At 44.4% G+C, this 16,881-nt stretch overlaps 1 long non-coding RNA gene and 1 pseudogene across 2 annotated transcripts in view; both read right to left on the bottom strand.

Moving 5' to 3' along the window:
• The window catches only part of LOC120396900, a 176,339-nt gene that overhangs the window by 90,499 nt on the left and 68,959 nt on the right, over positions 1 to 16,881 (bottom strand). The window lies entirely within an intron of this gene.
• LOC120399718 lies at positions 4,941 to 5,006 on the bottom strand (annotated as a pseudogene).

Genomic DNA, 16,881 nt, shown 5'->3' with positions numbered 1-16,881 from the left:
GTCACATTCCAACTGATGTCAAAATGTCTCTGAAGTTGAACACAACCTGTCCGGTTCTACAGTATCATGCCAGTGTCAGCCAGTATTTTGAGCTTTATCCTCCTACACTCCTCACAAGTGTTGTACAAATATAGTCCAGGAAACGAGGCTCAATCTTTCCTCCCTCCACTCTGTGCACATGCCTCATTTTTGTATAATATAGCAGGTCTGGACAGAGAGGTAGAGGGGCCCCTGACGATCCCCATATTTAGCAGGCACACCACCTCAGAAGTGTAGTACTACTGTGGGGGCAGGATGAGAAAGGAAAGGAAGAGAAACAGGAGAGAAGGTGCAAGCATGAGAGAGAAGATGTACTGATGCATGAGAGAAAGGGGTGGGCCCTGTGTGGGTAAAGCGAGAGATAAAATAATGGAAAGATAAAGAGAGGAAGGGTGAAAGAAAACTGGAAAAGAACAACTGAATGGAGGAAAGGAATGAAAGTAGGACAGAGCAGAAGAAAAGGCAAAATAAAATCATTAGTATTTTAACATATTTTATTACAATCAATTAAAAGTGTCCAATTTTTGTTAAGGATAAGTATAGTTGACTTTTTTATATTTGACTTGGATGGAAGTAGGGGATGAAGAACAAATTCTATGTAGGGCATTAATATGTCTAAGGCTGGCACTGCATAATTCTATGCAAAGGTCAGGTGTCTAGTCTGATTCTTTATATCTGCCAGCAGTCTTTGATATTGCAGATAAGCTATTACTCCTCACTCCTTGCCAGGGGTAGATGGAGTCACAGTTAAGCAGTTCTGTTGTTTTCTCTCAAACAGGCCCCAGAAGGCGATATTTAGTTATTGCTCATCTGCCCCAAAGACTCTTATGTGCCATAGGGTTTTTTCTTGTCATTCTTCCCATTTAACATGTCTGAGAAGCCAAAGGGGAAGCTAGTGAGACAACTTGGGCTACTATGCCATCAATGTGCAAATGACATTCCACCTTGTGTTTCTTTTGCATAGGACTGTAATGATGCAGTAGTTTTCCTTTCTCAGTTCTAAGCTAAAATAGGGGCTTAAGATAAAAGTGAATTGTCTGAAGCTCAAGGCAAGTAACATGCAAGTGATGCTGGTAGGTTGGGGAAAACATTCATAAGCTTTGTCAGAGACACTTACCTTCTCTATTGAGGGGTTAAGCTCATCTTTTACTAACTACATTTGCAGTCTGGAGGTCTTTCCAGATTCCCATAGAGCAGCCAAAGGAATCTATTTTTCTATTTGCTAAAAGGTCATATCCTTTCCTCTGGGGTGAAGGTATCACCAGTTACCCTTGCCGGAACAGATTATTGCCATGGCTCTATATGTGACTATCCTTGAAGACTATTCAGAAATTTCAACTAGCACAGAATTGAGTTGCCTGCTTACATGGTGGGGCTTCTCATGTGAAATATATTACACCCAGATAGACCACACTCACTGCCAGTTTGTTTCTGTACCCAGCAATAGATTGTGCCCTATAAATCCATGTATATGTTGGGCCTTGGCTTTTCTTAGAGTCCACCTTTCTCCTGGCGCACTGTGCTAACAATTGAGATAATCTGAAATGCTCTAATAGTCCCCACATTTGAACTCAAGGAGGCTGAAGACAGAGGGTTCTCAATGGAGAGCCTTTGGCTTGCGCATTCATTTCTGTCAAGGTCCAACAAAGTGCAGGCTTTCTAGGTTTCAGAATATATTGCAAGTCTCATCTTTTTAATGAGGCCCTTGTTTGAGGATGGTGGTTTAGGGGGGGAGGGCTGAGTTTTATTTGTGAAAGGAGATAGCAGGTGTGGGATTAGTTGAACTTTGGACAATATTGGTATTTAATGACTGAATATGCCTTAGAGGCTGCACTGGCACGTTTTGAATGAATTGGGGGAAAAACCTACATCATATTTAATTTTCCTCATCCCCATCAAACGTACTCATTCAAGATCAAATAAGATTTATCTCCTCTTAGCCTGCCCTGACAGGTTGAGATTTTCAAAGCAGTGTAAGGGGTTTAGACACATCTTCTATTCATTTTAATGGATGCTGTGTGTCTAAATTCTTGACACAGCCCTGAATAATCTAAACCAGAGCTGTTATTTGATTTTGCGATCAAAATCATTGGCCTTTATGTCTAACTTTATAATTGTTTGAATGTGGTAATTCAGAATGGTGGCTAGTTCCATCACATAATAGTATTATGCTGTATTACCCTGTAAGTGGTTTCAAAGCAGACCTGATGCAATCTGATATCCGCTTAAAAAATTAACATGATTTGGTAAGAAATCAACTCCACTTCTGGGTAAAACACTGAAAAGCTCTGAAAGTGAATTAACTAACTATTTGACATCCAAAAATCTCTCAAGAAAGTTTCCCCTGGATTAAATATCCCGTGTTTTCTGAATGGAAATGAGCAATATCGAGAGAAAGTTGAAGGAAATGCAGCTTTCGTACTAAATCAATTTGCTGCCTGAATCAGCTATACAGGAACTCAAGAATTTCCCTTAAGAGATTTCATAATCCCACAGTTAAGGGGCCTGGATACATCCCAGCTAACCTGTTAACAACTGTTTGGGAAAGTGCTGAACTTACTCTCTCAATTGTCTTGTCAAATATTGTCTGTTGGATTGTGTGCACTTCATCAGCAGTATATACCACTGATCAGGGGATTACACTCAAGCAGAGTGAACTCTGCAAAATATCTTGCCAGAAGCTTATTTCTGTTCATCTGCTGAGGAATTTTAAGAGTATCATAAGACAGGATGGGCCATCACATTTAGATGTGCATACGACACTGGTGAGTTTAAGGTCACTACCTCCAGAACCTAAGAACTGGTACATAGGGTATATCTCACTAGATCACACATCCCACACTATGTTAAGTTAACTCGCTCTTTTAAAAGGTTTTTATGTACCTGGAACTGTATGAATAAGTAAAACAGAACATCCTGCACAGACAATCCAGGAAGTTTTTGGAAAGTGTAGGGGACAAGGGACCGGTTTTGTTCAATATCTTCATTAATGATCTGGAGGATGGCGTGGACTGCACCCTCAGCAAGTTTGCAGATGACACGAAACTGGGAGGAGTGGTAGATACGCTGGAGTGTAGGGATAGCATACAGAGGAACCTAGACAAATTGGAGGATTGGGCCAAAAAAAATCTGATGAGGTTCAATAAGGACAAGTGCGGAGTCCTGCACTTAGGACAGAAGAATCCCATGACCTGCTACAGACTAGGGACCGAATGGCTAGGCAGTAGTTCTGCAGAAAAGGACCTAGGGGTTACAGTGGATGAGAAGCTGAATATGAGTCAACAGTGTGCCCTTGTTGCCAAGAAGGCTAACGATATTTTGAGCTGTATAAGTAAGAGCATCGCCAGCAGATCAAGGGATGTGATCATTCCCCTCTATTCGACATTGGTGAGGCATCATCTGGAGTACTGTGTCCAGTTTTGGGCCCCACACTATAAGGAGGATGTGGAAAAATTGGAAAGAGTCCAGCAGAGGGCAACAAAAATGATTAGGGGGCTGGAGCATGTGATTTATGAGGAGAGGCTGAGAGAACTGGGATTATTTAGTCTGCAGAAGAGAAGAGAAGAGGGGGGATTTGATAGCTGCTTTCAACTACCTGAAAGGGGGTTCCAAAGAGGATGGCTCTAGAATGTTCTCAGTGGTACCAGATGACAGAACAAGGAGTAATGGTCTCAAGCTGCAGTGGGGAAGGTTTAGGTTGGATATTAGGAAAAACTTTTTCACTAGGAGGGTTGTGAAGCACTGGAATGGGTTACCTGGGGAGGTGGTGGAATCTCCTTCCTTAGAGGTTTTTAAGGTCAGGCTTGACAAAGCCTTGGGTAGGATGATTTAGTTGGGGATTTGAGCAGGGGGTTGGATTAGATTACCTCCTGAGATCCCTTCCAACCCTGGTATTCTATGATTCTATGAACATTAATCCCAACAACAGTATTGATATGGTCCAGAAAAAAATGATCTGTGAAATGTTTGAAAATTAGAAAAGTAACATTTTTCTACAGATTCTCTTTCCTTTTCTCTCTTCTTTCCCCTCCAACCCCCCCCCCATAAGAACACAAAAACAGCTATTCTGGGACAGACCAATAGTCCATCTAGCCCACTATCCTGTCTTTTGACAATGGCCAATGCCAGGTGCTTCAGAGGGAATGAACAGAACAGGCAATCATTGAGTAATCCATACCCTGTCATCCACTCCCAGCTTCTGGCAGTTAAGGGCTAGGGACAACTAGAGCATGGGGTTGCATCCCTGACCATGTTGGCTAATAGTCATTGATGGGCCTAAACTCTATGAACTTATCTAATTCTTTTTTTACCCCAGCTATAGTTTTGGTCTTGACCGCATTCCTTGGCTACCAGTTCCACAGGCTGACTGTACATTGTGTGAAGAAATATTTCTTTTTGTTTGTTTTAAACCTGCTGCCTATTCATTCCACTCTTTTCCAGACATCTGAACATGGATCCTGCCTTGTCTCACCTAATCATCATGCATTCATTATGGGGAAAGACTGTTTGTCCTATCCCTAATCCTGTACCCTTTTTCTTTAGTACACGATTAGCACCCCCACACATCTTTCATTTATTTATACCCCAATGTGTCCAATGTTGTATCCCTATCAACAACAGTGCCTTTTGGATTTCCTGGAAGCCTTTCTTCACAATCTTAATTTTTCTGACCAGGAAAGAATTAACAATTTAGAGCTAACATGAAGTATTCTGCATCCCTCTCCCTTTGCCTATGATGACGATGCCTGTATTGTTTGCTTTCATTACACCCACATTTCATATCAATAAATCAACTGCCCTGGTCAATTAAGATATTTTGTTTTCAAGTGTGGTAGCATAAAGGATCAGTTAGTGGCTGGGATTTTTGCTTGAGTGGTCTGGTCTCCCTTAAAAATATCACCTAAGATGTCACGCAGTTCACAAATTTGCATGTCATCCTTGCGCAGGGGCCATGCTAATCTTCTCTCCCAGGACAAGACAGAACAACAAAGAACAGAAGTGTAATCATTAATAGAAAATGGTGGGGGAAGATATGGGCCCCTTGCAAGCATAAGAAAAGGGTGAATAAATGCTCTTGATTCACTTTGGGAGTCTCTTTTCTTTCTTCACTTACCCTTTACACATGCACCTTCACCAACCTCTGCAGAAACCTGTAACCAGGAGAACTGGTGTCTCAGCACCACAAAGTCCTGATTATTCCAAAGTAGATAGGAACTGAAGTTCTCTACCTCAGTTGTGGTAAAGAACCATTCTACATTTCTGAGACCTCCATGTACAGTATAAAGGAAGGTTAACATTTAACATCTTCCTATGAAGGTTTTATGTAGGTATTTGAATGGGTGGATCCGAGGATATATGGAGATACAGTAACTCCTCACTTAAAGTCATCCCGGTTAACGTTGTTTCATTGTTACGTTGCTGATCAGTTAGGGAACATGCTTGTTTAAGGTTGCACGATGCTCCCTTATAACGTTGTTTGGCAGCCGCCTGCTTTGTCCACTGCTTGCAGAAAGAGCAGCCTGTTGCAGCTAGCTGGTGGGGGCTTGGAACCAGGGTGGACTGGCAGCCCCCCATCAGCTCCCCGCTTCCCTAAGTTCCCTGTGCTGTAGCCGCCCAGCAGGCTATCCATCGGCAGTTCAGCTGTCCCTCCCCCCACTGCCATGTGCTACTCCTGTCCTCTGCCTTGGAGCTGCTCCCAGACACTCCTGCTTGCTGTGCAAGGGGGTGGGGGTGCTAATGTCAGGGTGTCCCCCTCCCCCCTGCTCCTGCACCCCGCTTACCTCTTCTCCATATAGAGCAGGGAGGGGACATGGAGAGCTTGGGGCAGTAGCTGCTGTCTCAACTTCCTGATCCACTTAAAAAGACAATGCACTTAAGAGTGGGTCAGCTTACTTAAAGGGGCAGTGTGACTCTCTCGCTCACTACCACACACAAGGTGCGTGTCTGTCTCTGTCTGCTATGCTGTCTCCCCTCCCTCATGTTCGTGCTGCCTTGTGTGAGAGGCTACATTAACAACAATGTGTTAACCACTGAGGTCTCAGCCGGGTGCTAGTTCATCATTTAGCAGGAAGGCATTCCCTGGGAAATATCCCTCCCTCTTCCACCTTCTAACTTCACCACCTCAACCAAGCTTCACAATCATCATAGCTGTGAACAGTATTAAATTGTTTGTTTAAAATGTATACTGTGTGTATATCTATATAATATATAGGTTTTTTGTCTGGTGAAAAAAATTTCCCTGGAACCTAACCCCCACATTTACATTAATTCTTATGGGGAAATTGGATTTGTTTAACATCGTTTTGCTTAAAGTTGCATTTTTCAGGAACATAACTATAATGTTAAGCAAGGAGTTACTGTATACAGTAGGCAAAGCAACAAGTTTCTCCCTTTTCAGGTTCAGCACTGTAAACCATCACCTAGGTACTGGCTCAGTGAATAATGCATTATTCTTCCCAGCCAGAAGTGCTGAAGTCACAGACTAGTGCAAGTCATTCCCTATGTTTATTCCATTTTGCTTTTCACCTCAAGGACTGACAGGAATTGTTTTTGCTCCAAGGGATGTGCGGGACAGGACAAGAGTGGACATAAAGTCTTATTCATTCACCACACTAATCTACATTACTTGTCTACATTACCCGCTGGATCGACAGGCAGCAATCGATCCAGCAGGGGTCGATTTATGGCATCTAGTCTAGATGCGATAAATCGACCGCCAAGTGCTCTCCCATCGACTCTGGTACTCCACTGGAGCGAGAGGCACAGGAAGAGTCGATGGGAGAGTGTCAGCCATCGACTTACCACAGTGAAGACACCACAGTAAGTAGATCTAAGTACGTCGATTTCAGCTACATTATTCACGTAGCTGAAGTTGCGTAACTGAGGCCTGGTCTACACTAGGGTGGGGGGTCGAACTAAGGTGCGCGACTTCAGCTACGCGAATAGCGTAGCTGAAGTCGAACTACCTTAGTTCGAACTTCTTACCTGTCCAGACGCCGCGGGATCGAAGTCCGCGGCTCCCCCGTCGACTCCGCCACCGCCGTTCGCGGTGGTGAGTTCCAGAGTCGACGGGAGCGCGTTCGGAGTTCGAACTATCATGTCTAGATTAGACGCGATAGTTCGAACTCCGAGAAGTCGAACGCTACCCGTCGACCCGGCCGTAAGTATGGACGTACCCTTAGATCAATTCCTTCCCGCCCCCATGTAGTCTTTACTACAACTTTATCCTTCCCCATTTATGATGAGCAGGGGCTTTTATCGTGCAAACAGCATAGCTTTCTGCAGTACTTAACCCAGGCCCAGCTGATCCCCTACATGTTACATACAACCCCAACAAAATATGTAAGGCCAGTGCTTAGATCATGCAACTGAATAGCTGCAATCAATCTTTACTGTGTTGGGATATATCAGCCATCAGAGCTTTATATTCCATGGTAACAGGAAGCATATTACAGCTAAGATTACATTTAGAAAATAATAAAAACTAGAAATACCTACATTATTTTCAGACTACTTGCCACAAATGCATAAATTCTAGAAACAGCAGCATAGCATTTACACAACCTGACCAATGGAGTGGTTCATAAAGTGTCATATTTTAGGAGGAGGAAAGAGTGTTTTCATCTTTACCCTCAGTGCCCATTAACAGATAAAGTTGCTATCAGGGAGAATTATCAAATGATGAGTAAACTTCCCATGGATCAACAACAACAAAACAAAACAAAACCAGTGTCCTGTATTGTTCTGAGCACTCTCAGTGCTCATTGAAGATATTTCTTCAGTAAGAGTGGAGGGTGCTAGAACTTCATGAGAGGAGGGAGCAAACATGCGGGATTGGGACCAAAATCTTGAATTCCTTTGACTCTTTGAGGAATCCTCCTAATCCTTTTTTACAGCATCTTCTCTTGTACAAAACCATTCTGATCACTTAAAAAAAAGTGTACTGAGGATTTTACCCCTTCATAGTACTATGCTATAAGAGATTTCTGTTCTATTTAGGTCCTTTATTCTATGCCCATTACCATTATGTCTGATCACTGTGTAATACTGGTATGTAGTACTGTGTAAAATCAGAATGATATTCCTTCATGAGTTGTTATTAATAAGCCAATTGTGAAAAAAATCAAGTAATTCAAATTTCAGTGAAAATAAATCCCCTTTTAAACCTTTTGTGCAACAAGTACCTGTTTGTCAAGTATTGCACAATCCTAGGCCCTAAATAGCATGCATACAATCAGACTCACTGATGATGCTCACAATGACCTAGAAACACAAAATAAAGGGAAAAAAAGGAAAGTTGAAAAAAAAATCCATTCCCAAACCCTGTGTCCACCTCGGAGGCCCTAGAGCAATACACTTGATTAATTTACTATATCACACGGTTCTGAGGCATTAACTCAGGGCTCATATGTTCCTATGTTCTTTATGGCATCGAGGGAAGATCGTCACTGGCAAGCTGACAGAAAGTTCCACGCAGGCTCCTCAAACAGGAAGTGACATCACAACAGTTTGAAATGCAGGTAGTTCTGCTCTAAACAGTGACTATGCAAAAATAGCCCTGTCTCACTAAATGAAACTGCTCCTGAGGCCTGGTCTACACCGGGGTGTGTGTGTGTGGGGGGGGGGATCAATCTAAGTTATGCAACTTCAGCTACGTGAAGCAAAGTAGCTGAAGCTGACGTACTTAGATCTATTTACTGCGGAGTAAGAGTACCAGAGTCAATGGGAGAGCGCTCGGCTGTCAATTTATCATGTCTTCACTAGACACAATAAATCAACCCCTGATGGATCGATGACTCTGTAGGTAAGTGTAGACATGCCCTGAATTGGTTCAGTCTGATCTGCTTACTTTAGTGACAACAATTAGTTTTTGCTACTTTTCACCCCTACTGGCTCTGTAGATTCAGCAAAGCCAGTAGTCTTTCTCACACATCAACAGAACTGTTAACTAAGTTCTGCTTTACACTGGAAAGTTGTACTGGTATAACTATTTCTGGTAGGGGGGTGATTTTTTACAAAAATTATTATGGCAATAAAAGCCCTGATTCGGACATAAGAACATAAGAACGGCCAACCTTGGTCAGACCAAGGACCATCTAGCCCACTTTCCTGTCTTTCAACAGTGGCCAATGATAGGTGCCCCAGAGGGAATGAACAGAACAGGTAATCGTCGAGTGATCTATCCACCATCACCCATTCCTAGTTTCTGGCAAACAGAGGCTAGGGACACCATCACTGCCCATCCTGGCTAATAGCCATTGACGGACCTATCCTCCATGAACTTATCTAGTTCTTTTTTGAATCCTGCCCTTTTGTTGCCCAGTCACCCAGTTTTGTGAGATCCCTTTGTAACTCTTCACAGTCTGCTTTGGACTTAACTATCTTGAAAATTTTTATATCAGCAAATGTTTCCACCTCACTGTTTACCCCTTTTTCCAGATCATTTATGAATATGTTGAACAACACTGGTCCCAGTACAGACCCCAGACTCTTCCCCATATTAGAACAGCTATACCAGTATACAACATATCAATATAACTGTATCCACACTGCAGGGAGGGTTGTATCACTTTAATTATACCAATATCTTTAAAGTGGTACAACTTCTAGTACAGATAAGGTCTAAGTTCCAAGTGTAAGGCCACATTTTGCCTTCAGTTATATCTGCCAGCTTCTTTGAGCCCCATGATATTTCCCCTTTGTCATGGAGAGATATCCTGTATTATGCCAGTAGTAAATTTCTAGGAAGGCAGCATCTCTCTGTTTTCACCCCCGTCCCATGCAGCCACATCACTTAAGGCCAAGATTTTGCCTAGATACTAAAAAAAGTTTTCCTTTCTAAACTATAATTTCATTCCCTCAAAATTGTCAGTATTTTCTCCTTGGGTTTAAATTTCTCACTGCTAGTCTCCAGCCAGAGGGAGATTTTGTTGTTGCAGTGAGTTCCAACTAAATTAGTCAAGCTGAGTTTGAGTCAAAAGCATTGGAAAAGATGGTTTATTTTTAAAAAAATAATAAAATGAAAAGAAGTTGGCACATTTTGCACTCAGCTAGGAAATGTTTTTCCAACATTCAGGGACTAGTCACCATTGAGGACAAGTGCCTCCCATGTTTGAAGAAATTACTTTGCAAATTAAAGTTATAAACCAAGTGAAAAAAATATTTACCAGCCAAACACAGTACTCCATTTCTATTACTGTTCTGGGAACTTAATGAGAGCTGTTCTCCAGGGAAGCCTGCAGGAGAATATGAAAGTCTCTAGAGATATGCATTTGGGGTAAAATCCACTGTAATGACAAAATTCTGACAGAGTTCAATGGAGCCAGGATTTCAACCTGGTGCATGGCCAGTACATCACTTCCAGCTGTTGATAACTTATGTGTTAATCAGTTCCCCACTCCTGATCCCCCTCCCTTTCAGGATATTGTAATCAAGCGTTTAATTTTTTGAATAATTTTTTTTCCAACTGAACTAATTCTACACCCAGTTTTGCTGCCACTGGACCCTTTGAAGGACAGGGCTCTACATTTTGAAACAATGTCTACAATACTTTTTAGGGCCCAGTCTTACAAGGTGCTGAGTGCCCTTAACTCCCTGCAAAGCTCCCATTGATTGCAATGGAGTCACCACTCTCTTGAAGGATCAAGTCCTTAGAATCTTACAGGATTTTTTTAACAAGAAGTCTTCCAAGGTCACCTTTCAAAAAACCCACTTACACAATTCTCACACCACAGCTTCTTTGGCTACATTTAAAGAGAAAATGTTACAATTTTTGTCAAGTGTTTCATTTGACATTTTATATCATTCATGTCAGTCACATCGTATTGCCTAATGTGAAGTGACATAACCAGCACAGTCACTTGCCAGACTGCAATGCGTCCGCAGAAAGATTTTCTAAGGACTGGAATTTTCTTAAATGCAGAGATTAAAATCAACGGTGGCTTTATGAGAACCCTGTGGTGGACTTTTCTTACCTCCCTGGGAAGCAGATGCTTCATCTGAGCTGAACTTTTCCTGGGTAAATAAATTATTCTCATGAGTAGTTACTGCCAGTGTGTCACTGAAACATTTTCTCCCCCTATTTTTATATAGCAGCTTTTTATAGGTATTGTGCTCTTTTTATTGACCCACTATTTATTGATTTAGATTTATAAAAATGCTTTAAAAAAGCACCTACTTATATGCTCTAGGCATCCTTAAAAATACACCCTAAGTTTGCTCATTTAAGATAACTCTGAACTTAAGGCTGTAAGTTCTTTGAGGCAGGGTCTGTCATTTACTTTAGATTTGTGCAATGCCTAGTACACTGGGGCTCTGCTCTGATGCCTACTGGCTATTTTTTGCAAGATAAATATGAAATAGTAGCAACCAGCCACCACACTCAACTACTGCTTATGTCAAATTAACATCCTGAACATCAACACTGCAACTTCAAAACAACATAGTTCATTAATTTATTGTTAGAAGTGTATCCACAAAAAAAATCTACTATAGCAAGGAAAACAGTAAGAGATATCACCTGGTTAACTAATTTGACCTTGTTTGATTCCTTATGATATCCTCAATGACAGCTGACCAACTGCCCTAATGTTCTTTATTTAGTTGTAGAGTCTTAGCTGACAAGGCAATAAATACCATTCTAATGACAAAGAGCCCTGCAATCATTTTAGATTGTGGATTTAGAATTTTTTAGGATTTTCTAGGAAGACAGCCTTATAATAGAGCAAGAATATTCTACGGACAGTGCCACCAGGAACCCAAAATTCTATAAAGTTCTTTGACAGTTCAGCATCACATCTTTAGAATATAAACGATACACAAGGGGGACTGGATCATTCAGGAGGCTGGAGACTTTTACCTCTTGGTAAACAGTTCAAATCCTGCACATTTTAGTACTGATGGGACTGCTGTGAAATGCACTGATTGTGGTTTCAGTCCGGTTCCTAGTAGGCAGATTTCCAAAATTACTATCACGATTGGCATTAACAAGCCCCCTGATTTGCGTGAGGGGCTAAAGAGGCATGGAAAATTAATTATACTTTCTCCCCTGCAGGTGCAAGTCCCACCTGGTTGCATTGAAATCAGAGGTTTGAAAACCATTTTTAATGAAACCCCAGATCAGACAAAAATGTTTACCTGGTTTCAGGTTTCATTATGAAAGTGAAACTCTAAGGTTTGCTAAAAGGTTAGGCAAAGTTTAGAAAAACCTAAGGGAATGCTTGCTTGCCCATGTGTCCCTGTGCCCCAGACTAAAGTAAAGACCAGTGCAATCCCAGGCAGGAGGGAAGAGGAGACTTTCTGGGAGGGCGGAGGAGATTCAATAAGAAAGGATCCAGGCAAGTTCTCTGTTTCAACAAAACTCAGTGTGGGTTTACAAAAGGTTGTGAGGTGTTTTAGATTTGGTTCCCCTCTCCCCTTTACTAATGAAAAAAGCAGAAAAGGGAGAAAAGTGGGGGAGAGGGACAAAAACAGTTTTTTATTTCCTATTTCCCCACACAACTCTTTCCCCTCTTTTTGCCAAATGAAAAGAAAAAGTAAAGAAGGGAGAAAAATTGGGCAGGGACAAAATCCCCAAACTAGGAAAATTTTCATTTTCTATTTCATAAAAAAACTGAACAATTCTGCAAATATCTTCAAATGAGACAAAAGTTGTAATTTTTATCTGATGTTTTTTCAAAGATCTGCTGACACAACCCTTCAAGTATTAGGCAAAACATATCAGTGCAGCTCTAGAACAGTTAGCATAAGTTTTGCTACTCATTCACATTTTAGGTACATCAGGAAGTATATACCTCTAAGGCTGTCCCAGGTAAATTTACACACAGCAGTCCCATGCTGAAGTGTTTGCAGGATGAGGGCCTAAGTTCCATTATGATTTCAATGAATTGTCAGGACACCAAAGATCCTCTGTCATATACCACTAGAGTGCAGCAGATGGATGGAGGATCAGCAATGGAGCTGTGGTGTATATAGCAATGTAAATGGAAAGAGATGTTCTGCATGCTGCATCTGCAGATGTTTGAAGTACCCCTGTCTGTCTGGTGAAGAGTTTGGGGGAATGCTTTGAGTCCATTGTAAATGGCTGTAACCCAAGCAGTAACAGACTGTAGGCCTGATTTTCCACTGTCCCTTGAAGCTTGCAAAGCCATGTATTAAATATGTGAAGTAGATGTAAAATACTACCAGTCTGACTTAGTAGCAGTTTGCACTCACTTTACCCTACTGTAAATGATGATGCAAGGTGTAAGACACGGGAGACTCAGCACTCCCTCTGCCTTTTTCTCACTTGTCCACACTAAGGGTACGTCTACACTACAAGACTATTTCGAATTAACTTAATTCGAATTTGTGGAATCGACCTTATGAAGTCGAATTTGTGTATCCACACTAAGGACACTAATTCGACTTTGTGAGTCCACAGTAACGGGGCCAGCGTCGACTTTGGAAGCGTTGCACTGTGGGAAGCTATCCCACAGTTCCCGCAGTCCCCGCTGCCCATTGGAATGCTGGGTAGAGTCCCCAATGCCTGCTGGGGAAAAAATGTGTCGAGGGTGGTTTTGGGTAACTGTCGTCACTGAACCGTCAATCACGCCCTCCCTCCCTGAAAGCGCCAGCGGGAAATCTGTTCGCGCCCTTCTCTGGTCCGTTACAGCGCAGACACCACAGCACTGCGAGCATGGAGCCCGCTGCGATCATCGCTGCACTTATGGCCGTTGTCAACTCCTCGCACCTTATCGTCCACCTCTTCCACAGTCAGCTGCTGAGAAATCGGGCGAGGAGGCTCCGGCAGCGCGGTGAGGAGAGTGGCGCAGACCTCTCACAAAGCAGGGTACGCCGCGCAGTGGAGATCATGGTGGCAATGGGTCAAGTTCATGGTGTGGAATGGCGATTCTGGGCCCGGGAAACAAGCACGGACTGGTGGGACCGCATAGTGCTGCAGGTCTGGGATGAATCACAGTGGCTGCGAAACTTCAGGATGCGTAAGGGCACTTTCCTTGAACTCTGTGACTTGCTGGCCCCTGCCCTGAAGCAACAGGACACCCGGATGCGAGCAGCCCTGACTGTGCAGAAGCGAGTGGCCACAGCCCTCTGGAAACTTGCAACGCCAGACAGCTACCGGTCAGTAGCGAACCACTTTGGCGTCGGCAAATCTACTGTAGGGCTTGCTGTGATTCAAGTAGCCCATGCAATCGTTGAGCAACTGCTCTCAAAGGTAGTGACTCTAGAAAACGTCGAGGTCATCAGAGATGGCTTCGCCGCGATGGGATTCCCAAACTACGGTGGGGCTATAGATGGGACTCACATCCCTATCCTGGGACCAGCCCACCAGGCCAGCCACTACATTAACCGAAAGGGCTACTTTTCTATGGTGCTGCAAGCACTGGTGGACCATAGGGGACGTTTTACCAACATCTACGTCGGGTGGCAGGGCAAGGTTCATGACGCGCGTGTGTTCAGGAACTCTGGTCTGTTTAGACGCCTCCAGGCAGGTAGTTTCTTCCCGGACCACAAAATAACGGTTGGGGATGTGCAGATGCCTACAGTGATCCTCGGGGACCCAGCGTACCCGCTAATGCCCTGGCTCATGAAGCCCTATACAGGCGCCTTGGACAGTGAGAAGGAACTCTTCAACTACCGGCTGAGCAAGTGCAGAATGGTGGTGGAGTGTGCTTTCGGACGTCTCAAGGGGAGATGGCGGAGCTTACTCACTCGCTCGGACATCAGCAAAAAAAATATCCCCGTTGTTATTGCAGCTTGCTGTGTGCTCCACAATCTCTGTGAGAGCAAGGGGGAGACCTTTATGGCGGGATGGGAGGTTGAGGCAAATCGCCTGGCTGCTGATTACGCTCAGCCAGACAGCCGTGCCGATAGAAGATCCCAGCGGGAAGCGCTGTGCATCCGGGAGGCTTTGAAAGCTAGGTTCCTCGGAGAGCAGGGTAACCTATGACTGTCCACTTGACTTACAGAGAAGCTGAACCTGAGCCTGTTTTAGTGACTGTTGACTTCGATCTGCGGTTACATACCCTGTTCTCCAGGTTTCCCCCCTTCTAACACAAGTTTTAAAATAAAGTTAATTGAACACTGATTATTAACAAAGTTTTCTTTAATTATGAATTCCTGTTCTAGGGTTGAAACATGGACGCAGACTGTGGTGGGTACGGTGTGCACTGATGTACAGACCGCTTCTACACTAGAGGAATGACAGGCTCCTGCTCCTACAGCGGTCTCTGCGGGGAGGACGGTTGCGGGTGGGTGTGCAGGAAGGGGTGGGTTTGCAGGAAGGGGTGAGGGGTGCCGTCTTTGGGACGGAGTTTGGATGCAGGCTCTGGGCTGGGGGTTGGGGCGTAGTAAGGGGTGAGGGGTGTGTGTGGGAAGGGTGAGTATGTGTCCGTGGATGAGGGCTCTTGCTGGGGCTCAGGGCATCGGAGAGGCTCGTGGCTAGGGTGGAAGGGCATGGTAAGGGCAGCCTGCCTTGCCATTTGTGGATGGCAGGCGCTAGGACCCTGGGGCAGCATACACCTCACAGACTGACCCGGGGCAGCATACACCTCCCAGACTGACCCTGGTGCCTAGTGACTGCAGTCTGTGTGTGTCCTGCTGTTGATCCTGCCCCCAAGTCTGTACCCTGGTAATGGAGGCTGTCCTGTGCGATTAAAAAACCCCTCCCCCCCTTCACACAAAGTCTTCTGACAAGAAAAACGGGACGGAAACAGTGAATAACAACAAACCACTTTTTAATAGTCAACTACACAGTGGGGGGATGAAACTTGGATTTGGGACTGGGTGATGCAGGAAGGGAAGCACTTCTCAAAGTTTATGGCATCAGAGCGGTGTGGTACATGAGCGCTCTGCTGGGGTGCTGTGCCAGTTTTCACGGCCCCTAGCGCCCCTCCTTCTTGTTATTTTGGGTGAGGGGGGGACAGGACTTTGTGGCGGGGGATTGCGGTTGCAGATACAGTGCAGGGGGGCTCTCTCCTCCTGCCTGCGGTCCTGCAGAACATCTACAAGGCGCCGGAGCGTGTCCGTTTGCTCCCTCATTAGCCCAAGCAGCGTTTGAGTTGCCTGCTGGTCTTCCTGCCGCCACCTGTCCTCCCGTTCGATGTGTGAGCGCTGGTGGTGACATAGGGTCTCCCTCCACCGTCTCTGCTCGGCCGCCTCGGCTCTGGAGCAGGCCATCAGTTCCGAGAACATGTCGTCCCTAGTCTTTTTCTTTCGCCGCCTAATCTGCGCCAGCCTCTGTGAGGGGGATGGCGGGGCAGTTCGTGAAAGAGCCGCAGCTGTGTGATGGGAAAAAGGAAGTGATTTCCTTGAAAAGATACATGTTTGCGAACACTGAACACAGTCTACTCAGTTTCTGTGAACAAGACCATACAGGGCACCTAGTCTCACGAGCTCTCAGGACAAGTTCGAGATTTCGGAATACGCTTTCAGTGGCTGCGGTCTTGCACCGGAGATCGGACAAGCGGGGCGGTACAGCTGAATCCGTTTATCTACCAGGCCTGGTAAGCCCTAGACTATAGGCTGCTTAACAGTTAATGGATAGCTGTGTCCTCCCGCAGAAGGCAATCAGGAAAGCAGAAAGTCTGACCCCATTCCAGCCCCTCGCGGCTGTGCCCGGGAAAGATCACTGTATGCTTTTCCTGTGCAGCCTCCAGCACGTGGCTGTTAAACGAAGGTCTTTGCTATGCAAAGTAAAACTCAAGCATTCACAGTAGTAACAGTACACTAATTGCCCTACTTAGATGCAGCAGTCGCCAAATGACATTACCCTGAGGCAGGTCACTCGGGCAGAGAGAGAGAGGATGCTGAGAGACTCCCTGCACAGACCAGGACCGTATGCAG

This window comes from Mauremys reevesii, linkage group 2 (assembly GCF_016161935.1).
Source record: "Mauremys reevesii isolate NIE-2019 linkage group 2, ASM1616193v1, whole genome shotgun sequence".
NCBI lineage: Eukaryota > Metazoa > Chordata > Testudines > Geoemydidae > Mauremys > Mauremys reevesii.
The sequence above is the reverse complement of the archived record's forward strand: the minus strand, read 5'-3'. Positions and strand labels throughout refer to the sequence as shown.